General features: G+C 57.0%; 1 protein-coding gene across 3 annotated transcripts in view; it reads left to right on the top strand.

Annotated features, from left to right (window-relative positions):
• The first annotated feature begins 3,278 nt into the window (after nucleotides 1-3,278).
• The window catches only part of KCNJ4 (potassium inwardly rectifying channel subfamily J member 4), a 28,534-nt gene continuing 8,889 nt past the window's right edge, over nucleotides 3,279-22,923 (top strand). Inside the window, exon 1 of one of the 3 annotated variants that reach the window (XM_032266609.1) lies at nucleotides 3,279-3,502. The gene's annotated coding sequence lies outside the window, so the exon portion shown is untranslated. Of the gene's footprint in view, nucleotides 3,503-13,467; nucleotides 13,795-21,919; nucleotides 22,761-22,923 lie in introns of those variants that run through there. The other 2 variants (XM_032266610.1, XM_032266611.1) reach the window with 2 other exon arrangements.

Genomic DNA, 22,923 nt, shown 5'->3' with positions numbered 1-22,923 from the left:
AGGTGAATAATGTGAAGTTTTCCTTTAGTCTTTAATTATCCACAAAACAGCTGCTCCACCAGGTCCGGTGGCTCACACCTGTAATCCTAGCACTTTGGGAGGCCAAAGGCAGGTGGATCGCTTGAGCTCAAGAGTTTGAGACCAGCCTGGACAACATGACAAAACCCCATCTCTACAAAAATTAGCTGGGCATGGTGGCAAACACCTGTGGTCCCAGCTACTCAGGAGGCTGAGGTGGGAGGATGGTTTAAGCCAGGGAGGTGGAGGTTGAAGTGAGCAGAGATGGCAGCACTGCAATCCAACCTGGGCGACAGAGGCAGACCCTATCTAAAAACCAAACTAAAAACAAACACACACAGATATTCAAAGTGGGTGTTATATTTTCCACTTGACATATGAGGAAACAAAGGCCAAGAGAGGAGAGGTGGGCTGCCCAGGGTCACACAGGGCAGGAAAGGAGAGAAAGGACTCTTTCCTGGGGTCTCTGAATCTCTCCCTGCCTGGAGCTCCTCTGGTTGCGTCTCCCCACCTCCTCCCAATCCAGTCTTCTTGCAGGATGAGCAGCCGCCTCAGGGCACAGCCCAGGCCTGGCAAGGTGACCCTCCTTGCCCCAGAGCCCCCATCTCATCTTCAAATTTGTGCCTAGGGACCTGGCATCAGGGGGCTGATCCTGTGAGAGGAGATGCTTTGGATCTGCAGACATCCCTGTCTCCATGTTCCCCTCTTTCCTGCTCCTTCCTCCTCCCCCTGCACCCCACACTCCCAGGACAGCTACCAGGTCAGGTCTGTGGCCAGGCAGGTCATTTGTCTCACCCTCATCCTCCCACTTTCAATCCATGCAAAAGGGTGAGAAAGACCAGGCACACATCTGTTGCCGACCGGGCACTCAGGCTGCTTGAACCTCTCCTGCATCCATACACTGAGCGTTCATGTGATGGAATATCAGTCCTAGCTGTCTGCCTGCGAGGACACAGCAGAGTAACCAGGGAGAGGCATGGAACAGGACTTGCACTGTGGAGGTCCGTACAGAGAGATCCCTGAGAAAGGACAGTCACGTGTATTAAGCACCTACCATGAACTGCTCATTTCGTGTGCATCCACCTCATTTAATCTGCCCCTGGGGAATGCGGGGCATCAGGGTCCTCAATCACAGGCAGGTTAAATTAAAAACATGTTCAAGGTCAAGTATCTCTTAGGTGCTGCTGAGCCTAGTTTAGCCTGACTCCTCAGACCACTAAGCAAGAACCATACTTGTGCCCAGCCCAGGGGCTGAAACGCGGTGGGTGCCTAATGCTGGTTAAATGAACGAGTGGGTAATGAATGACTTCTGCTGGGGTCATCAGGAGGCTTTCTCGAGGAAGTGGCACTGAGGCTGGGCTTGGGAAACAGCAGGGAATCTCAGGGCAAAGAAGGCGGAGGGGCATTTCAGGCAGGAGGGAACAGTGAGTGCAGGCAGAGAGGTGCGGAGGCCTGCGGTGTGTTCTGGAATCTGTAGAATCAGGGAGTACCTGTGGGTTTATGGGATGTCGGATGCCGGGTAAGGTGGGACCTGGCTATACCACACTGAGGAGTTGGGACTGGATCCTTTTGGGTAGGGTGAGCCCATGAGGAAGAGAAACACTTATGGTGATTTGTGTGTTGCTGTTCCTATGCTGACATCCTTGGGGCTCAGAAGAGTCAGGGGGATTTCAGATTTCATCAGTTCTCCACCCGGCTTTGGGGTGCCTCAGTCTCTTCCTCTCTGCACTGGGTCTAGTCAGTGATAGCCAGACTCCCAGGGAAGTTCTTCTGGCTGTCTAACTGCAGGTGTTCTCTCCTCCCACTTCCCTGGAGGGAGAAGCAGTTTCCCTCCCGTCTCCTCGGAGGGCTAGAGTGAAGTGGCAGGAGGGCCAGGTAGTAGCTGGCTCGACCCGTGCTGTGGGCGCTGGGGGTTCCCTGACACCCCAGAGTGTGGGGCCCAGGCCTGACAGCTCAGGGTCATGGAGAACGACGGAGAACAGGGGACTAGGGTTTGGCCCGGCTGTGTCATCTCTGGGTGACCTTGGCCGAGTTTCTGACCTTCTCTGGTACTGAGTCTCGCCGTCTATAAAATGGGGCAGTGGTGACTGGGTAATCGTAAGGGTCCCTCCAGTAGGGCCACCACGGACTCCCAGAGTGGGGTGCTTTGGGTCCTTAACTAGCGGTACTTCGGGAGGGTACGAGGACCGCCAAGGGGAGGGGCCTGACTCCGTGGGACCCCAGACGGACCCGCTCTCACCCACCCGCTACCCGGCTTGGCTCGGAGGAACCCTCTCCACCTGCCCCCGGGGGGGGCATAAAACCCGGGAGCGGATCCAGGAACGGGTTCTGGGAGGAGCGCTCCTGGGGCGAGGAGGAAAACCCGGGCAGGATCCAGGGCAGGAGCGGGACAAGCAGCCCCCCGCCCCAGCCCCTGCTCCGCGCCGCGGGCCCCACGGGAGGGGGCTTGAGGCCGGGTGAGGCCGAGGGACGGGCAGGGCGGGGCCCCGCGGGCCACCGGGGCTCCCGGGCTGGGGGGCGCGCGGCCTCCGCAGTGGGGCGCGGGTCACGTGTGAGGAGGGGCGAAAGTCTCGCAAAGCGGGGCGGCGTGCCGCGAGTTGGGAGTTCTCGGCGCGCCGCGGGCGGCGGGAGCTCGGGCTCCCGGGCGAGCCGGGGACGCGGCCGAGGCGGGGGCCGGGGTCCGAGACAGAGGGGGCCGCACGGAGAGTGGGAGGGGGAGAGACAGAGGAGGACCGAGACCGGGAGGGAGACGGGCAGAGACGCGCAGGGAGAGAGGCAGCGCGGGCGGAGGGAGGCGGGAGGAGGCCGGCGGGCGACCGCGACGGAGACGGGAGACCCCACGGGCAGAGGGCGAGCGGGGCCGCGGGAGGCAGGGAGGCCGGGAGAGGCCCCGGGACGCGAGCGCGGCGGAGATCCCGGCGGCGGGAGAGAGGCGCGGGAGCGGGCGGAGAGGTGGCCGCATAGCCCGGCCGGCGGGGGCGGGGAGGGCGACCCCGGGCCCGGAGGCCGAGGGGTCGCGGGACCGGAGCTGAGCGCAGCGGGGCCGGGAGCGGAGCGCAGGGCCGGGGGCAGAGCGCGCGAGCGGGCGGGGGTGACGGCGGCGGGGAGGGCGCTTGCGGCGGGGGTGGGGGGCGCGGGCGGCAGGGCGCCCCGGGCCCCCGGACCCCCGCGCTCTGAGCCGGGCCGGGCCCGACGATGCTGACGCCGAGGCGGCGCCGAGGGCGCGGCGCGAGGCAGCGCTGAAAGTTGGGCGGCCCGCGGGGAGCGGCGCGGGACGGCCCGGACGCGGGAAGACCCCGAGACCCAGGCGCAGACGGAGCGGCAGCCGGGGAGGGGGGCGCGGGCCGGCCGGCCGGCCGAGTTCGCGGGCAGGGGACGCCGGGACTCCCCTCTCCGCGCCCGGGACGCCGCCCGCCGGATCGCGCCGTGGGATGTAGCGCCCGCTCGCCGCCTCCCGGACTCTCGTCGGACCCTCCGCCCAGCGGTAAGCCGCGCTCGCCCACCGCGGGCGCTTTCCGTCAGTCTGTACCGCCGCTTGAGTGTCTGTGTGTCCCGGGGCCGCCGCTGCGGCCCCGCCCGCTCCGCACCTGATCCCGAGCCGGGTCCCCGCTGCCCGGCGCCGCGCGCGTTTGGCGCGGTCCCGTGACTTCCCGGGAGCGGGCGGGCTCTGTCCGTCTGTCCGTCTGGGAGCGTCTCGGTCTGGGTTGTGTCCTGGAAGGGGAGAATGGTGGGTGGAAGGGATCTTGACCTCCTGCCCCGGCCGTGACCTTTCCCTGCCTCCACCCACCCCAGTTGTCATGCCAGGGAGCTTCAAGGCAGGTGACTTGTGCCAAGGTGGGGGGGGGTGCTGCCTTTCCGCCTCCCTAGCTGCAGCATCGTTGCAAATGTCCCTGTGATCTGAGGAAGAACGAAATCTCACTTCTTATGTTTTGAGCACCTACTTTGTGCCACACGACACCAGGGCGAGGGGGCAGGGATTGGTAGAGGAGTATTTCTGTCACATTCACAGTGATAGAAACTGAGGCTGGGGAGGGAGGCAGAGACTGCTTTTTCCACCGCGTGCAGGGAGCACCCCAAGGCAAGAGAGGTCTGAATGAGGCTCGCACAGGGAGAACTTCCCCTGCAATCTGCCAAATGTCCCCCGACCAGTGTCAGCCTTCCTGCCCCCCACCCGCACTTTTGCCCCCAGTGTTCCGGCCTCAGGATGGAGAGGATGCGGGGAGGTGGGGGGTGCAAGCTGGGTGGTGTGGGGGGTGGCTCGAGCCAGGGCAGCCTGGCCAGCTGACAGAGCAGGGCTTCAAGAGCAGTAGAATGTCCAGCAGCAGATTTGGGGGAAGTGGGGAACTCAGGAAGGGAGGCCCAGAGAAGGGCTGGAGCCGAGTGTGTGTGTGTGTGTGTGTGTATAACATCTACTCCCCTTCTCCCCTACGTCCAGTCCGATGACCTCCATGGCTTCAGGCCTTATTAGGACTTTCGGGTCCCAAGAGTCTCACTGTGGCCCTGGCTTGGACTATGATGACAGGAGCCAAAGGTGGACCAGGGCAGCCGGGGTAAGAGATGAGTGAGCGTGGTGGGAGGGAACAGAGACTGTTGGCCACTGAGCTGACCCATATCCCAACTGGAGTTGGAAGGACTGAGCCCAGAACATTCCACTCCATTCTCATTGGGAGGAAGGACTCTTTCTGGGGTTTTCCACACTGGGCAGCGGGTGTCATATGTGCTCCATTCAACCTTCCAGAAATTAGCTTAGCTGGCGGGGAGAGCAGTCCCCTGGGCTGGTCACTCTCCTCCCAACTGCCAGCTTCCACGTCTGTGGTATGGGAACGTCACTCCCTGCCCCAGTGACCTCCAAGGAGGGCCCTGGGCTCAATGAGCAGAGGGTTATTCACAGGCTGGGGAAAGCGCTGGGCAGATGGGAGTAAGGACTCACTTTACCTTAGGAGAGATGAACAGCTAGTGGGTGGAGGTGGGCGTGGGGCGATGGGAAGATGGTGGAAATAGAGAACTACCAAGGAAGAGAGTCCAGGATTAGAAGGGAGTCTGGGGTACTATTCATGGCCCCTTGGTTACCCTTGAACAGAAAGCTCTTCTCAGAAAATCCTCTGGAGTGGCGCGGATTCCAGACAGAGCTGGTTGAGTTTCTGCTGGGTGACCTTGGGTGGGCGGCCTGACCTCTCTGACCCTCAGCTTCTTCAACTGGAGAATAGGGATGACACTACCACCTTCATCGGGGTGTTAAGCACTTTGCAGACTGTGTCAGGTCTGTGAAAGCCGTGTGTGCGAGCCTGGAGCATAGTAGGTTCGTAGACATTTGCGAAAGAGAGAATGAAGTAGCTCTGGGAGCTGCTGTGAGATGTCTTAGCTCAGGATAAGAGGGAAGGGGAGGAGGAACAGTGTAGGCTTACAGGGCGGGCTGCTTCTTAATGTGGATCTGGGGGAGGCGGGGGCGAGTGCTAAGGGGGGTGTGAGGAGGAGGGGGCCCCTCTGCGGGGACCACTGAGTCACGAGGACATGTAAGCGACATGACAACCAGCAACATGGTAACCAGGAAACTAGCGGCGGTGGGAAACAGAGCTGGAGCAGTGTGGGGTGGGGGTGGCGGGTAGGCCTGGCAGCGCTGGGCTGCTCAAGGGGCCGGGGAGCAGCCCAGCTGGCCTCTCAGAGTGAGGAGGGGAGGCCCCAGGGCCAGGTGGGCTGGGGAAGAGATGGGGGCCCTGAGGGGAGGGAGGGAAGACACCTCGGGGCTGCAGGGCAGGGGGCTTCTCCTGCACCACCCCAGGCTCCTCTCTGCTCCTCCACGTCTCCACTTTTCATGCCTCTCCCCCTAGGATGCCAAATTTGGCTCACGCAATCTGTCGTCTCTCTTCTGAGATTGGCACCGGGACGAAAGCCGAGTGCATTACATCACCACCGCCGCCGCTCCCCCTGCACGAGAAGAGCCGGAGGGGAGGGCAAGAGGGCCAGGGGCAAGTGGCCAGCCCTCAGCTTTCTTTCCTGTCTACCTACTCACTCTTCCCACCTCAGTCCTAGGTGTTGGGGGGCTCCTGGGGCAGCCAAGCAGGGGATAGAGGCAGGATATAGGCTCCAGTCTTGGGGAGATCCCAGGACCGGGGCAGATAGTCATTCCATGTTGCCAGTCCGCTGTCTGGGTGCAGCCCAGGTGCAGGGAGGTGTGGTTCAGGACCCTGGCTTGTCAGTGCCTTACTGTGTGACTTTGGGCAGCCCCCTGCCCCATGCGGAGTCCACATCTGTATAGAGAACGGTCGGCCACATCTTGGCGATTTTCCTGAAAGAAGGTTCCCTTAAGTTCTGCGGCTCTCCTGGGTCCAGAGGAGGGAGTCCTCGGTTTCTAATCATCCTCTGTGACCTTGATCAAGTGGCTTCACTGCCTCATGACTCCATCTACCCACCTGTAAAATGGGGATGACAGAATCCTCAAAGGCAGCAGCTATGAAAGCAGGAGACAGGGATAGAAATAGGGCCTCTGACCCTGAAACCACAGACACTCAGGGGCCCGTGGCTCCCAGCATGCAGGGCTGGGGGTGGACAAGGTGGAGTGGGAGGGTGCCTGGATTCAGACAGAAGGTTTGGCGCTTACATCCCTGCTCTGATGCCTTGGGGCTGTGGGGGAAGTGGACCCACCAGGGTCACAGTGATGGTTTGGGGTGGAGGAAGCAGAGCCAGGACCTGAATCCAGGACTGCTGGGCTCCCAGCCCCACCTGGAAGCAGACAGACAGATGTCCCTGTGGAACTTTGTGGCAAGCCCAGACAAGGACCCAGGAGCTTTGAGAGCCCAGCTCTGACTTCAGCCACCTCCCTTCTCTCCAGATCCCCTCACCCCCACTGTCCCTGGGCATGAATCCCCTCCCTCAATTGGTCTCTTTGAAGAACTCCTTTCAGTCTCATTTTAAAGCCAGTTTCAGGCAGTCCCAGGCAAGGACAGGTTGGATTTGGGGTTAAACTGGAAGCTTATGCTCCATTCTAGAAAATTCCCAGAGCTGGAGGTGGAGAAAAAGGGAGCAGCTGTGGATGTTTTGTGAGTTAGTGAGCTCCCCAATCCCAGAGGTATTCAAGCAGAGCCAGATAAGCATCTGCCAGGTGACTCCTGCTTTACAGGTGAGGCTGAATGTCATCCCCACTTTCAAAATCCGAGGAGCCTTTGGTATTTCCCAAAGAGGAGCTGGGAAATAGTGCTCAACACTTCCCGGCTTCCTAGTGAGGAAACACATTTGCTCACCAGGCACTGGGCTAGGAGCTTTTGCAAATTCCCATTGAATTCTCCACAGCAATGTTGATTTGAGGTCCCTGTGTTACAGAAGGGAGAGCCTGGCTCAGAGCATCTTAGTGATTTGTCCAAGGTTACACAGCAAAGAAGCAGAGGAGCCCGGGTTCGAGTTCAAACTAGTCTGGTTCTCGGGGCTGTCTCTGGGCCTTCCCTGGGGAAAGAGTGGAAAACTTCCTCCCCTAGGCTGGGGTTTGCCAGGAGATGGTCTAGTCGCCCCCACAGCGTGACACCCCCTCAGGGAGTCTGGCTCCTTTTGGGGGCTCTGTTCTGAAGACAGATACTGCCATGTATCTTAGGGGAGAACTCATTTCATAGGTGGGAAGACTGAGGCTCAGAGACAAGGGGTGATCTGCCTGTAGGTGCCCAGAGAGTTAGATTAGGGCCAGACTGCCTACCTCCTGGCCCAGGGCTCTGTCCCCTGTACCAGTGAATGAGGAGGGGCCTTTGGGCTGCCGGTAGCATGAGGTATGGAGTCGGGGATGCAGGGGACTGAGAGAGAGCTGGCTTCAGGCGAGGGCGCAGGGAGAGGGGAGCAGAAGGGAAATGGCGCATGTGTTACAGAGCCTGGTGAGGTCAGTGGGACCAGGCCGGCAGGAGAGGGTCTTGGAGACAGTTGCCGTGGGTGGCTCTCTGTGTGACCTTAGGTCAGTCCCTCACCCTCTCCGAGCAGTGTTCACCCATCCATGTGAACCCGAGTTGAACGATCTATTTCCAGAGTGGCTGTGGTTGGGCTGCCGTCGCAAAGCACTCCTCCCTACGATGGGAGGACTCTGGGTCCTGAGCAAGGGGCAGGCGGGAATCCTGGGGGTTGGTGTAACCTTTAAACCTCCTCTGCGGACTCAGCCCTCCTTGGGGTGTGGGGGATCGCCAGGCACAGCCCTTCTTCTCCTTTTCATCTTTATTTTTCTCCTGCTCCCTCATCCCCTCGCTACGTGGGCTGATCGCTGCTCAAACTTTTAATTCAGATGGTAATTGAAATAATAATATGGGCTGAGGCCCCTCTGCTTGTGACGCTGCAGCTGGTGGAGCTCGGCTATGAATAGACCTTGAGTCACACACGCGCGCTCCTGCAGGCGCGCACACCGGCGCTCACGGGGTGGTGGGTGGGGTGCAGCGTGGGGAGCAGCATGGGGAGCAGGGGTGGGCTCACACTCTGGCTTGCTCTGAGTCCTGGCCCCCCACTCCCAAAGGTCTTGAGCAGTCCTGCCCCTGTGGCCCAACGCAGGGTCCCTGTGGTGAACCTGGAAGACCTGGGACATAGATGGCTCTCATTTACAGAAGGGGAAACTGAGGCTCAGCAAGGGGAAGTGTCTGGCTGGAAACAGGCTGGATCTGAATGGATGGGTTTTGCCTGATTCTAAGACCACTGTTCTGTGTGGGGACACATAGGCTGGGGAGCAGGTGGGAAGTAGCTCTGGGGTGTGGCCCCTGCCCCTCCCTCTGCACCCCTGGTCCCCCCACCCCCCGCTTAGAGCCCCCTTTCAGCCTGCCAATGCACACTCAGGCATGCAGGAGGGCTGCTCAGATGGCTGGTGCGGATGCTTGGTGGCTTGGGTGAGAGAGATGTTCTCCGGGGCATTGCTGCAGGAGGGGAGACTCGTCCCCGAGCGCCAGGCTCTGTGCTAGGCTTCATAGCCATGATTTCACTAATCCTCCACCACCCTGGGAGAACCATCACCCCCACTTCTCAGATGAGAATGCTGAGGCTTAGAGAAGTAAGGATTGGTGTGAGGCCCTGGGTAGAAACAGCCACAGATGCTTTGTCCTACTGTGCACCCAGTGCCAGCCCCTCCAGAGCCCTCATTGGCCTCCTGAAGGGAGGTGGGTACATGTCTGCCAGCCTGGGCTCCCCTTTCCCTCCCTTGGACAGCTCACCTACTCCTCCCTGTGCCTACTGGCCAGTCCCTGACCAGCCCTGGTGCCAACAGCTTGGACATCTGGCCTGGGCAGGCAGGGGAGGGTGAGGTGCCCCAGAGAGACACTGGCAGGTCAAGAGGTGCTTAGGGACTACCACGAAAGGGGGTCCTTAGTGTTCCCGACCCCAGCAGGAGCTGTGGAGGGAGAAGGCAGCATTGTCATGGTGATCTGTCAGTTGGTAGCTTTGGTCTAGGCCTGGGTGGGGCCAGCGGGGTGGGCCCCAGCAGGGCAGAGGGGAGCTGGGCATGGGAGGTGCAGTTGGGCAAAGGAGCTCCCTGGGACTGGGATAGAGGAGAAGTCCCCACCACGCTCCACTCAGCAGCTCCTGTCTGTCCTGCATGGGCCTTCTCTCCATTACCTCTCCTGGGAGATGGAGAAACAGAGTCCAGAGACCACTGGGTTGGCCCAGGGTCACACAGCAATGGCAGCAGAGCCTCTCAACATGGGGCTGCTCCTCTCTCCTCTGAGTCCTGATGGCCCCCAGGGCAGCCTGCCCCCTCCTCTCTCCCTGACGCACTCCAGAGCTGTGAGGTTTGGAGGCAGAGAGGAGGGTTTGGGTCTCTTTAAGCTTCGTCTCCCAAGAAAATCTCCAGATCGGAGTGAGGGGAAGGGCAGCAGACCCTGGTCACAGCAGTAGGAGTTGCAGCCTGAATCAGGGGCTCAGCCCCTCACTGGCTCCGCATGACCTTGACTAGGCCACTGTCCATCAAGGGGCCTCTCTTTACCCTTCTGTGTATCGGGGGGCCCCTATGGGGATGGTGGGGCGTGCTCAGCCTTTTCCTGCTTTGTCTGTCGTGGGAGAAGCCCATGCCACTGGTGACCTGGGCTGCAGGGATGATGGGAGCGCATGTGCTGTGGAGAGCTGACCCCACTTACTGATGGGAAGATTCAGGTCTAGCGGAGGGGTATACCCATCTTCAAGTTGGTGGCAGAGTTGGCCCCTGGGACACCTCAGTGAAGTCTTCCCAGCCCCCGGCAGCTCCTCTCTCACCTCCCCTAGACTCCCCTAGGAGCCTCCCTTCTCCACATAGGCCTGAAAGCCCAGGACTCTCTTCCCTGTGAGTGATAAGGTATCACTCAGCCTGGGAGACAGATGGGATGGGGTCCACAATGAGGGGGCTCCTAGGGGCCATACAGGGGAAGTGGTGGGCACAGGCTGGAGGGGCCCTGGCTGGGAGTGAAAGGGAGCAGGCAGAGGGGCTTTGGGCATCCTTCAAATCTCGTGCCCATGTAAGATGCTCTTCTGCAATTATCCCTACAAATGGGCCTCAAGTCCCTCCTCACTTCCTCACGGCAAGTTCACCATCTCCTGGGAAGCCCACTGGCCTCTGGAAGGCTCTGCCAGCTGATACCTGCCTCCCTCTCGGTCCTTCACCCTGCCCTCTGGGCCACGGGGACCCAGCCTGCTCTCAGCAAGACAGGAGGAGTGGCCGGCCTCCCCCTTCCCTGCCCCAAGGCTCCTCCAGCCTCAGTGGTCCCAGGTGAGGCCCATGACTGGGAAACAGAAGATCTGGGCTCGTGTCCAGCTCCACCCCTGAGCAGCTGTGGGACCTGGGCAGCTTTCCCACCTCTCTGAGCCTCTATCCCCTGCCCCATAAGGGTAGGCTTTTGCCTCTCTTCCCTCCCTCCCTCCCTCTCTCCTTCCCTCTCTCCTTTTTTTTTCCCCCATATATTTATTTTATTGCATTTTAGGTTTTGGGGTACATGTGAAGAACATGCAAAATTGTTGCATAGGTACACACGTGGCAGTGTGATTTGCTGCCTTCCTCCCCATCACCTACATCTGGCATCACTCCCCTTGCTATCTCTCCCTAGCTCCCCACCCCCACTTTTTTATTTTTTCCTTTTGAGACAGAGTCTCATTCTGTCAGAATGGAGTGCAGTGGCATGATCTTGGCTCATTGCAACCTCCACCTCCCTGATTCAAGCGATTCTTCTGCCTCAGCCTCCTGAGTAGCTGGGACTACAGGCGAGCACCACCACACCTGGCTAATTTTTGTATTTTTTGTAGAAACAGGGTTTCACCATATTGGCCAGGCTGGTCTTGAACTCCTGACCTCGTGATCAGCCCACCTTGGCCTCCCAAAGTGCTGGGATTATAGGCGTGAGCCTCTGTGCCTTCCCCCCCGCCACTCTCTGTCTTCCTCCCTCCTTCCCTCCCTCCTTCCTCTCTTCCTTCTTGATGGAGTCTCACTCTGTTGCTCTGTTGCCCAGGCTGGAGTGTAGTGGTGCGATGTCAGCTTACAGCAACCATCACCTCTCAGTTTAAGCGATTCCCTTGCCTCAGCCTCCCAAGTAGCCGGGATGTACCTGTAGTCCCAGCAACTCAGGAGACTGAGGCAGAAGAATTGCCTGAACCCAGGAGGCAGAGGTTGTGGTGAGCCGAGATCACACCACTGTACTCCAGCCTGGGCAACAGAGCGAGACTCTGCCTAAAAAAAAATAAATAAAATAAATTGCATATAGGTCCTGGCCTGTTAGTGGGCTGGTAAATTGATTTACTTAGTTGCACTACTTATTTTCCAAAAATGAAATTAAAAAGAAGATTTCAAAATACTATGCATGTAGTGAGGATAAATATTATTTTGTGACACTCTTACTTCAGCTTTAAATATATAGCCGGGTGCAGTGGCTCACGCCTGTAATCCCAACACTTTGGGAGGCCGAGGCGGGAGGATGGCAAGAGCCCAGGAGGTTGCAGTTGAGTTGTGATCGCATCACCGCACTCCAGCATGGGCATTGGAGCAAGACTCTATCTCTAAAAGATAAATATAAAATAAGTTGAAATAGCTGGATATGGTGGCTCACGTCTGTAATCCCAGCACTTTGGGAGGCCAAGGCAGGTGGATCACGAGATCAGGAGTTCAAGACCAGCCTGACCAACATGGTGAAACCCCATTTCTACTAAAAATACAAAAATTAGCTGGGAGTGGTGGCACATGCCTCTAATCCCAGCTACTCAGGAGGCTGAGGCAGGAGAATTGCTTGAACCTGGGAGGCGGAGGTTGCAGTGAGCTGAGATCTGGCCATTGCACTCCAGCCTGGGGGACAGAGCGAGACTCCGTCTCAAAAATAAATAAATAATAAGTTGAAATAACAAACAGGATATTTGCTTTTACTACAGATTTTAGTCAAAAAGTTTGAAAGCTACTGTCCTGTATAGAAATCCTAGAGGCTGTGACGTACAGGTTCCCTTTTTTCCTGGATGTTTGGTTCCTAGTGATAATAAGTGCCACGACTTCCGGGTTGCTGCTGTCCCGCCCTCAGAAGCAGCCACCTGTCCTTTGCTCAGAGGACCACCCAGGTCCAGGCTCCCACGCTCCTCCAGGGCCCCTACATCTCCCCAGGGCTAGATCCCAGGCTGGGCCAAATTCTCTGCTTTCCGCTCAGCTTACGCCAGCCCTGCTCTGTCCTTGTGCTCTCCTGCTTGCCCCATCTTCCTGGGGACCTTCTCTCTGTGCCCTGACACACACACACACACACACACACACACCCACATGCACACAGACCTCAACAAAGCAGGTTTGTGACTTACCTGCTTCCCTTCAGCATACAGTAGGTGCTCAATGCATGATCATTTACTTATTTATACAGCACCCTCCGACGCAAGGCACTGGGCTGTGTTGAGTCACACTTGGTGCCCAGCAGGAAGGCAGACCATGTTCCAGCACAGGGGACATGTAGGGTGATGAATGAATGGATGGATGGATGGGGGTTGGCTGGAGTTGAAGATTCTCTGGCCTGAGGAGCCAGTGGGAGATGGTGAGAAGTGAAGAGGGGCACACAGCACGTGGCCCCCCCATGGCAGGTATTCTGTCAGTGACAGTCCCCCGGGGCTGTGGCCCAGCATTGGGTCATGGGCAGGAGCTGACTGTTCCTCCCGCTGTCTCTGGCCCTTCTGAGACCTCTGTCTGCTGTGCCCTCTCCCACTAGGTCCTGTATACACATCCCTGCCACCCATCCTTGGGTGAAGCCAGGACGTCCTCCCCCGAGCCCTTGACACCTGGGGGACACCTGGGAAGAGAAGCCTGTGCTCCGTGGAGGGTGGGGCAGAGGCTTGAACCCTCTGACTTCCTGTCCTCTCTCTCCTCTGCTTATGACCACTGTGCTCATGTCCAGTGACACACAGGGTATCTTGGTCACTGCTCAGAGGCCACTTCTGCTGGGACGTTCTCCCTGACTTCTGTGTCAGAAATAGCTTCACCTTGGTCAGGATCTGTCACATGGCTCAGCTAGACCCTTCCGGGGAATTGTGACAGGCTGGGTGATCTTGTTTGTCAGGCATTAGATGTTTAGGAAGCAGCTACTCTGCCAGCCTCTGGGAGTCAGGGCGAAGTAGGGAGGCAAAGTTCCTGCCCTTGGTGCTGTTGCAAATGAGATTGGTTGGACTGCTAAGTGCTGCCAGGAAGATCCCAGAGCTGGATGGGGAGGGAGGGCTGAGGGCCTCTTGGGACACACAGCCTTTGAATCTAGACCTGAATGGTAGGAAGCCCTGAGCGGCGGAGTCTTGGGGAAGAGAATTTCTCCCACAAAGAACAGCCAGTGCAAAGGCCCCGCGATAGAAGTAAACTTGGTGCCTTAAAGGGACGGGAAGGGGCTGGGCGCGGTGGCTCACGCCTGTAATCCTAGCACTTTGGGAGGCCAAGGCGGGCGGATTGCCTGAGTTCAAGAGTTCAAGACCAGCCTGGGGAACACAGTGAAACCCCGTCTCTACTAAAAATACAAAAAATTAGCCGGGTGTGGTGGCGTGCACCTGTAATCCCAGCTACTTGGGAAGCTGAGACAGGAGAATTGCTTAAGCTTGGGAGGTGGAGGTTGCAATGAGTCGAGATCTTGCCATTGCACTCCAGCCTGGCGACAGAGCGAGACTCCATCTCAAAAAAAAAAAGGGACGGGAAAGAAGGTCTTTTCCCTTGGCTGGGGAGTGGAGGAGGTGAGGTCAAAGAGGTCAGGACCTCTCTGAGGCCAGGCTTTCGTCTGGGCAGAGGCTGCCTGCGGCAATAGTGATATGGATCTTTGGGATGGATGGCTGAGTGAGGGGACACATCTGGGGCACCGAGATTCACCCGATTTGGGCAAGCTCCGGAGCCTGCCAAGGCACGATGATAGCAACACTTGCCTGGCAGGTGTGGGCCAGCGCTGGGACCTCAGTGAACACTAAGCACATGTTAGTTGTTATCCCATTATTATTGCAGTTGGGGTTAGGAAGGTCTGGAGGGTGACGCCCAGGTGTTGGGCCTGAGTGACCCCCTCGGAGGAGTCACAGATGGAGATGGGGAAGGCAGGAGAGGGGACTGGGGTATCGCTTGGGCTTGGCAGTGCCAGGTTCATGATGGAGACTCTGGCCTGAGGAGCCAGTGAGAAGTTGGTCAAAAGCGAAGAGGGGCACGTAGCCCGTGGTCCCCCCGCCCCGCCGTGGTAGGCATTCTGTCAGTGATAGCCCCTTGAGGCCGTGTGCAGTGCTGGGTCATGGGCAGGGGCTGATTGTTCCTCCCGCCGTCTCTGTCTCTTCGCCCTCCAGCGGCCACAGGGAGCAGGAGCCGAGTGGGCTTGTTGCTGCCTGGGAGGGAGATGCAGGCCCGGTGGTATTTTAAGCCACAGGACCGGATGAGATCACTGGGAGGACTGGGGGAAGAGAAGGGAGGTGGGGCATGGAGAGGACGGAGGCAGAAGAGTGAGGGGCCACCTGGAGAGAGGCCCTCAGGCCTGAAGGACTCAAGGAGGAAGATGAGGGCCAGGCCGGAGCCTCCCTCGGAACCGCTGAGAGCTGAGTAATCCCCTCAAGAAAGGCTGCAGGCCAGGTGAGGTGGCTCACACCTGTAATCCCAGCACTGTGGGAGGCCGAGGCAGGAGGATCACTTGAGCCCAGGAGTTCAAGACCAGCCTCGGTAACCTAGGGAGGCCCTGTCTCTACCAAATATTAAAAAATTAGCCAGGCACAGCGGTGCACACCTGAAGTCCCAGCTATATGGGAGGCTGGGGTGGGAGGACCACTTGAGCCTGGGATATCGAGGCTACAGTGAGCTGTGATAGCACCACTGCACTCCAGCCTGGGTGACAGAGCCAGACCCTGTCTCAAAAAATGAAAGAAAGAGAAAGAGAGAGAGGTAGGAAGGAAGGAAGCAGGCAGGCAGGCTTCTGCACGCTACAGTTTACAAACCCCTGCTCGCAGTGTTCTCTTTGGCAGCCTGCCTGTACACTGAGTGTTATTCCTTCCCATTTTATGGATGTGACTCAGAGAGGTTAAGACATTTTCCCAAAGCCACGCAGTACAAGGGTAAAGTGTTCTCAGCCTTTCAGCCTCACAGTCCTTTTTGACAACCTTATGAATGCTATGATGCTTCTCTGGAAAATATGCATGTGTGCACATTAATTTTTAAACTTTTCATGTGCATTTTCCCACAGGTAATACATTCGTATGGTTCTAAAATTTTAAAAAGACACAAACGGGAATACAGTGACGGTTCCTCCTCCCACCCTGTCCCCAGCCTCCTGCTTTCCCTCCCCGGAGCAGCCAATGTCACCAGCTTCCTGGGTCTCCATCCACAGACAAGCAGAGACAAGCAAATATGTGTATCTATAAATTTCTTCTCTCTCCTTTTTTACACAAATGGTAGCTACTCTACTCACCACTTAAAAATACATCTTGAAGACCTACATTGCTCCTCGCAGAGCTCCCTCCCAGTTTTTTATGTCTGCGTGCTGTGCCGTCCGTGGATGGGCATTTGGGCTGCTTCCAGACGGCGCCGCTGAAGGCAAGGCTGCGCATTCCCCACGTATGAGTCTCAGGCTGGAGTCCCAGGAGGGCCCAGGGGGCGTCACAGGCAGTACCACCTGCGTGGCCTCTGCCGGGTAAAGGAGGGAATGGGGCTTGAACTCAGCCCTGACTCTGTTCCTCACTCCTCCCTGCTCCCACACCACTTCTTTTGGGCACCTGCTGGGCCCGGCCGAGCATCCCAGGGAAATCCTGTGTGTGTGTGTGTGTGTGTGTGTGTGTGTGTGTGTGTGTGTGTGTGTGAGAGTGTGAGTTGGGGGGCATTAGCCCCATCCCCCGAGGTTCGGGGAGACACCCCAGCAGCCGGCAGCGCCAACTCTAGAGTCTTATTTACCGAGAGCCAAGGATGAGGCGATGGGATGGGGGCAGCAAACACCACCTCACCCCCACCCCCAACCCCACCCAGGTTGGAGCACGGGGCTGAGGGTCAGATGTGCCGAGGTCACTTCTGCTGCAACCTCCCTGACCCCCATTGAGCACAGCTCCCGGCCCCTCCCTAGCACACCCCCTTCCGTCCTGGCCCATGAGCAGCTTTCCCACTTTCTGGCTGGGGAGGGAGGGAAGCCAAGCAGAGGGGGGACTTGTGGCCACCATGCTTAGTCCTCAGGCAGTCCAGGCTGGGCAGGGCCTACCCAGCAAGAACTCCCTCTCCTGGCTATGAGCCGGCCACCGGCCCCTGCTGCTCCTGCTCTCTGGCTGGTCCTCCTTATCTGCTCTGCAGTTTCTCTCCCATCTATGGGGCTGCTGGGGCTGAGATCCTCTCTCCACTTTTTTTTCTTTTGAGACAGAGTCTCACTGTGTTGCTCAGGCTGGAGTGCAGTGGCGCAATCTCAGCTCACTGCAACCTCCGCCTCCCGGTTCAAGCGATTCTCCTGCCTCAGCCTCCCAAGTAGCTGGGACTACAGGCGCCTGCCACCACGCCCAGCTAATTTTTTGTATTTTTAGAAGAGACGGGGTTTCACTGTGTTAGCCAAGATGGTCTCGATCTCCTGACCTTGTGGTCTGCCCACCTTGGCCTTGCAGAGTGCTGAGATTACAGGTGTGAGCCGCCGTGCCTGGCTCACCCTCTCTCCTTATTGCACAGCCTTTGCCCAGGCAGTCTTGCCCACTCTCACGGCTCAGCCTGTCACCAGCGTTCACGTCTCATGCACCCATCTTCGCGCGCTCTCTCTGGAGGCTCGGGATCTGACATTGGGTGGACATCTGCATTTGGACATTCAAGGCCACTGCACACTAGAAACCGTTGCTCCTGAAATCTGGCCCTGTTTCAGTCTTCCACCACTGCTGGCCATGCTCCACAACCCCCTTCCATCCCCGCTTCCAGTCCACCCCCAAGCCCTGCGGACTCTTCACCCAGAATGCGAGTGTCCCAAATCCGTCTCCTCTTGAGCTCCACGGCCACCATCCTGGGAGCTCCAAGCTACCATCATGGTCTTCTCACCAGCCTACTAGACCTCATCACAGTGACTGGCGCTGCGCTCTGGACAGCGCAGGCTTCAAAGGCTGGCAGAGGTGAGGGCCAGGGTGCCACTGGGATTGTATAGGGAATGTTTATTTTTAATTAATTTGTTATTTAATTTTTTTTTTTTTTTTTTTTTTTGCGATGCAGTTTTGCTCTTGTTACCCAGGCTGGAGTGCAATGGTGCGATCTCAGCTCACCGCAACCTCCGCCTCCTGGGTTCAGGCAATTCTCCTGCCTCAGCTTCCTGAGTAGCTGGGATTACAAGCACGTGCCACCATGCCCAGCTAATGTTTTGTATTTTTAGTAGAGACGGGGTTTCACCATGTTGACCAGGATGGTCTCGATCTCTTGACCTTGTGATCCACCCGCCTCGGCCTTCCAAAGTGCTGGGATTACAGGCATGAGCCACCACGCCCAGCCCTACTTATTTAATTTTTTTTTTTTTTGAGACGGAGTTTCGCTCTTGTTACCCAGGCTGGAGTGCAATGGCGCGATCGCGGCTCACCGCAACCTCCGCCTCCTGGGTTCAGGCAGTTCTCCTGCCCCAGCCTCCTGAGTAGCTGGGATTACAGGCACGCGCCACCACACCCAGCTGATTTTTGTATTTTTAGTAGAGACGGGGTTTCACCATGTTGACCAGGATGGTCTCGATCTCTTGACTTCGTGATCCACCCGCCTCGGCCTCCCAAAGTGCTGGGATTACAGGCTTGAGCCACTGCGCCCGGCCTACTTATTTAATTTTTAATTAAAAAAATTTTTTTTGAGACGGCGGTTTCACCATGTTGGCCAGGCTAGTCTTTTTTTTTTTTTTTAAATTTTTTTTTCAGACAGAGTTTCACTCTTGTTGCCCAGGCTGGTGTGCAATGGCTCAATCTCAGCTCACCGCAATCTCCACCTCCTGGGCTCAAGCAATTCTCCTGCCTCAGCCTCCCGAGCAGCTGGGACTACAGGAGTGTGCCACCATCCCCAGCTAGTGTTTTGTGTTTTGTTTTTTTTTTTGTATTTTTAGTAGAGACGGGGTTTCACCATGTTGACCAGGATGGTCTCGATCTCTTGACCTCATGATCCACCCGCCTCGGCCTCCCAAAGTGCTGGGATTATAGGTGTGAGCCACCATGCCCCGGCCGGCCAGGCTAGTCTTAAACTCCTGACCTCAAGTAATCTGCCTGCCTCGACCTCCCAAAGTGTTCAAAATACAGGTGTGAGCCACTGAGCCTGGCCTAATTTTTGTATTTTTAGTGGAGACAAGGTTTTTGTTTTTGTTTTTTTAATTTTTAACTATACATGAAGCTTAAGAGATAAGGTTTTACCATCTTGGCCAGGCTCATCTGGAACTCCTGACCTCAAGTGATGCACGCACCTCGGCCTCCCAAAGTGCCAACATCTGCGCCCGACCTCCTGAAATAGTCTACACCCCACTTTTACACAGACATATAGTTCTCCTGACCACCTCCCACTGACCACCCAAGTCTTGGCTCTGCCGCTTTCTCATGGAGGCCTTTGGAGATGCCCATCAAACCAGAGTCCCGTCCTCTGTCTCACTCCTGGTTGCCCTTTTCCTTCAAACTGCTTCATGCCATGCACATCTGGCCGCCTGTGATGGCAGATACCCACCACCCAGAGCATCTCACCCCAGCTCATCCATAAGCTGGGCAAGTCCAAGGCCTGGGTCTGGCTCACAGCTAGTGTGCAGTCAGTAGTAACTGAGCTTGTAATAACGAGCGAGTTAGAAGGAATGCGCCCCACACTGAGTTCCAAATTAAGAGTCCTTTATTAATTAGCTGGCAATCGAGAGACGGCTAATGCTCAAAGTTCTCTCGGCCCCGAGGAAGGGGCTTGATTTCCCTTTATACCTTGATTTAGGTAGGGGAGGGGGTACCTAGCTGAATCGGAATTTTACAGAAGCAGAACAGGCAAGTTAGCTAGTAACCAGGCGGGAGGAGGTTCCCAGGATTGTTGGTTACTAAGGGTATTTCCAAACAATCCCCAAAGGAGGGGTTCAAAGAGAGTTATACACAATAGCAGGTGTGCCTACCAAGCAGGACGCAGTTACATTGGTTACATGGTGGGATGGAGTCAGCATGACATAAGCACAGCGTCAGTGTGGTCCCGTTATGCACCCAAAGGGGCGGCGGTAGGGAGGGGGAAGGTAGGTTGGAGTTTACAGCTAAGATGGAGTCAGTGATGCTAGCTCAGGGTAGGTCATTACAAGCTGAAGCCCCAGCGAGGCAGTGGGGTGTTGAAGCCTCAGCCACCACCACTGAGGGAGCCAAGGGTGTTCTGGAAAAGAGAAGCTTCGGGGATCCACTGGCCTTCACATTCCCTGTTGGGAAAATGGGCACAGGTATTTGTGGAGGGGGGGAAGCTCTCCAGCGAGGGCAGAGGCCTGGCGTCAGCAGTTCAGCAAAGGGCGCTCCTGTGGGTCGGAACAGGTGGCCTCTGGGTCTTCCAGCCCCCAGAGCCTGTGATTTGGCCTGGATCAAAGGCCCCTCTGGACATTCTGGTGAATTTGCTTGTCAGCCTGCTTCCCTACCCTGAATCTGCTGGCCAAGTGGTTGGGAGGGCCCAGCGGGGTGCAGAGTGGGAGGAATGACCTGGTTCACCCCCACACTCACCCGCTGCTCTGAGCCCCTGTGGAACCGAAACTTGTTGGGTCTCCAGGCTTTGGCTGGACCTGGGTCCTGGCTCCAACTTGCCCTGTGATCCAGTTTCTCCTTCCCTGTATGACTGATTTCACAGAACCTGACACGTAATAGGACTGGATATTTACCAGGTGGAAACAACTGTGTGACAGTTTTGTCAAGACAGGACAGCAGCATGCCTTGTCAGTGCGCTTTGATGTCCATTGCCCAGGTCCACATCATGGCTTTACCATTTACAAGCTGTGTGACCTTGGGCACGTTGCCAAACCTCTCTGTGCCTTGGTTTTCCTCTAAAACAGGGGTAATAATGATTTCTTCTGAGGTCATTGTGAGGGTGACAGGAATCAATCAGTGTAAAGCACTGGGTAAATGCTTGCTAAATGCTCAGGTGCTCAGCCTGGATTTTTTCGATGTCAGAGGGTTGCCTGGTGAGGGAGGGACTGGGAGTGCCATGGGATTTCAGGGTCCAGAAGAAGGTGGGGAGGGGGACAGCTTTCTTGAGCACCCATTATGTGGCATGCGCTTTTGTGACAATCCACATCTGGCCCTGCGGGCAGGCATCGCAATGTTTCGTTCGCCGATGGAGCCACCGAGGCTCAGAGAATCTGGTGACTTGCTAGAGCCGAGCAGGACTGAGCCCGGTTCCAGCCCAGCTCTGTGTGATCCGAGGCTGCTAATCTTGCCCACTTGCTCCCTGGTGCACTGACTGAAGACAAACTGGGCAGGGCCCTGTGGCCGGGGGCCAGGTGGGCTCTGGGCTGCTGCATCTGAAATTCAGGGGAGGAAATCAAGAGGGAGCCATGTTCAGCCTTGAGTGAAATGCACCTTATCGATCACTTACTTTGGGCTGGGGACGTGACGTGCATGATCTCATTTATCCTCATTACAGTCTTAAGAAGTCGCTCTATTATTAGCTTCTCCTAAAGATGGGGCGTGCAGGGACTAGAGAGGTTAAGTGCCTCACCTAAGGTCACACGGGCACAAAATTGTTTAGAGGCTCCAGAGCTGAAGCCACTGCACCCGGAGCGGGGCTCCCGAGACTCAAGAAGAGGAGGGAGTCAGGCCTCCCAAGGACAAGGGACTGCAGGGCTTGTGGAGGGCCATGGCAGGTGGGGACCCTGCCACAGTTTCCCCTGTGGCTCAGTCTGTCTTTGGCACCCCTTACTCTTTGAGGGGCACAGCTCAAAGAGCCGTGGACCTGGGGTCTTGAGTTCTCTTCCTCCCTGAAAAGGTCCACGTGTTGGCATGGAAAGCCCCTGTACTCCAATCAAACCAGACCTGAGGGCCTCAGCTGGTGTGGAACAGACTCTGTGCTCCACAAAGGCTGGGAAATGGGGCAGTGGTGTTAATTCTATTTCTGCCTTTCTTTCCTTTTTTTTGAGACAGAGTCTCAATCTGTTGCCAGGCTGGAGTGCAGTGGCGATCTCAGCTCACTACAGCCTCCACCTCCAGGGTTCAAGCGATTTTCCTGCCTCAGCCTTCCAGGTGGCTGGGATTACAGGCACCCACCACCACACCTGGTTAATTTTTGTATTTTTAGTGGAGATGGGGTTTCACCATGTTGGCCAGGCTGGTCTCGAACTCCTAACCTCAGGTGATCTATCCACCTTGGCCTCCCAAAGGGCTGGGATTACAGGTGTGAGCCACCACGCCTGGCTAATTCAGTACTTCTTCCAGGGAAATCCTTCACCCTTTAGGACCTGTCCTGTGTGTGCTGAATTATGCTGTAGGCCCCATCAGGGCAACGCAGGGCACCCCCACTACCCTGCGCTGGCCCCCTCTGGTAGGATGTTTGCTGGAGAGTTGGCCTCCCCCTCTAGCCCCAGGAGGGTTCAGGGATGGCTGGGGGTGAGGAGTCTCAGGAACGTCCCCATCTCTTACCTGACTCCAAGCTGTGTCTGGGTGCCTTATTTTGTACATCTTCCCAGCTCTCCTGCCAGGGAACCGTGGTGGCTCCCCCAACCCCACCTCACAGGCAGAGGGAAGGAACTTCTGGGCTGAGCACGTGAGCGGTGGAGGCAGGAGTGGAAGGGGTCCCCAGCTCCCGGCCAGCGTTCTCCCGTCATCAGCAGCTGCATCTTTGTCATCACCGTCATCAACATCAGTTTTTTGCATTTTACCTGCAATGCAATGATTCGTGGTGGTTGCCATGATCACTCAGCAGTGGCCTGGTGAGGAAGGTACCAGTATTGTCATCTCCATTTTGCGGATGAGAAAACAGGTTCAAAAGGGATATTCTGGGAGGTGACAGAGCTGAGGCTGAGAGCCAGGCCTTGCCACCCCAAACATACAGGTTTAACCAGCACATTTTTCATGGCCTCATGCAGAGGCCAGGCACTGCCGATAGCCAGTGAGGGCTGAGAGCTCCGAGGAGCAGGGTCAGAGAGCCTCGGGGGCTCAGTGTAGGCCTGGAGGGATGGGGAGAGCCTGGGGGTCCCAAGTTGAGCAGGGTGATATGGCAGGAGAAGGAGACTCAAAGCCAGAGGCTGGGGACCGGGTGAGCCAGGGACCTGGAGCCAGTCAGACTCAAGTTAGATTTCCAGCTTTGTCACTGCTGTTGTGTGACCCCCAAGCTCAGCAGCCTCCCAACCCCCCGGCAGCTCTGCAGCCTGCAGTTCTTCAGCTGGGGAAGAGAAATAACAACCCTTCTTGATGCTGTGGTAGGTGCTTAATAAATACTTGTTAAATACACAAAGGATTCAGTGATGTTTCAGTGAGCGAGAGGAGGCAGCGCCTGGCATGGAGTTGGCAGAAATTCTCTGAGGGGCTGGGGAGAGAGGATGACTGGCTCCTCAGGGCCCCAGGGCTGAGCTCTGTGACCTC

This window comes from Sapajus apella, unplaced genomic scaffold, assembly GCF_009761245.1.
Source record: "Sapajus apella isolate SASKATOON/1434 unplaced genomic scaffold, GSC_monkey_1.0 scaffold160, whole genome shotgun sequence".
In the NCBI taxonomy this organism is placed as follows: domain Eukaryota; kingdom Metazoa; phylum Chordata; class Mammalia; order Primates; family Cebidae; genus Sapajus; species Sapajus apella.
This window is presented reverse-complemented; position numbering and strand designations above follow the sequence as displayed.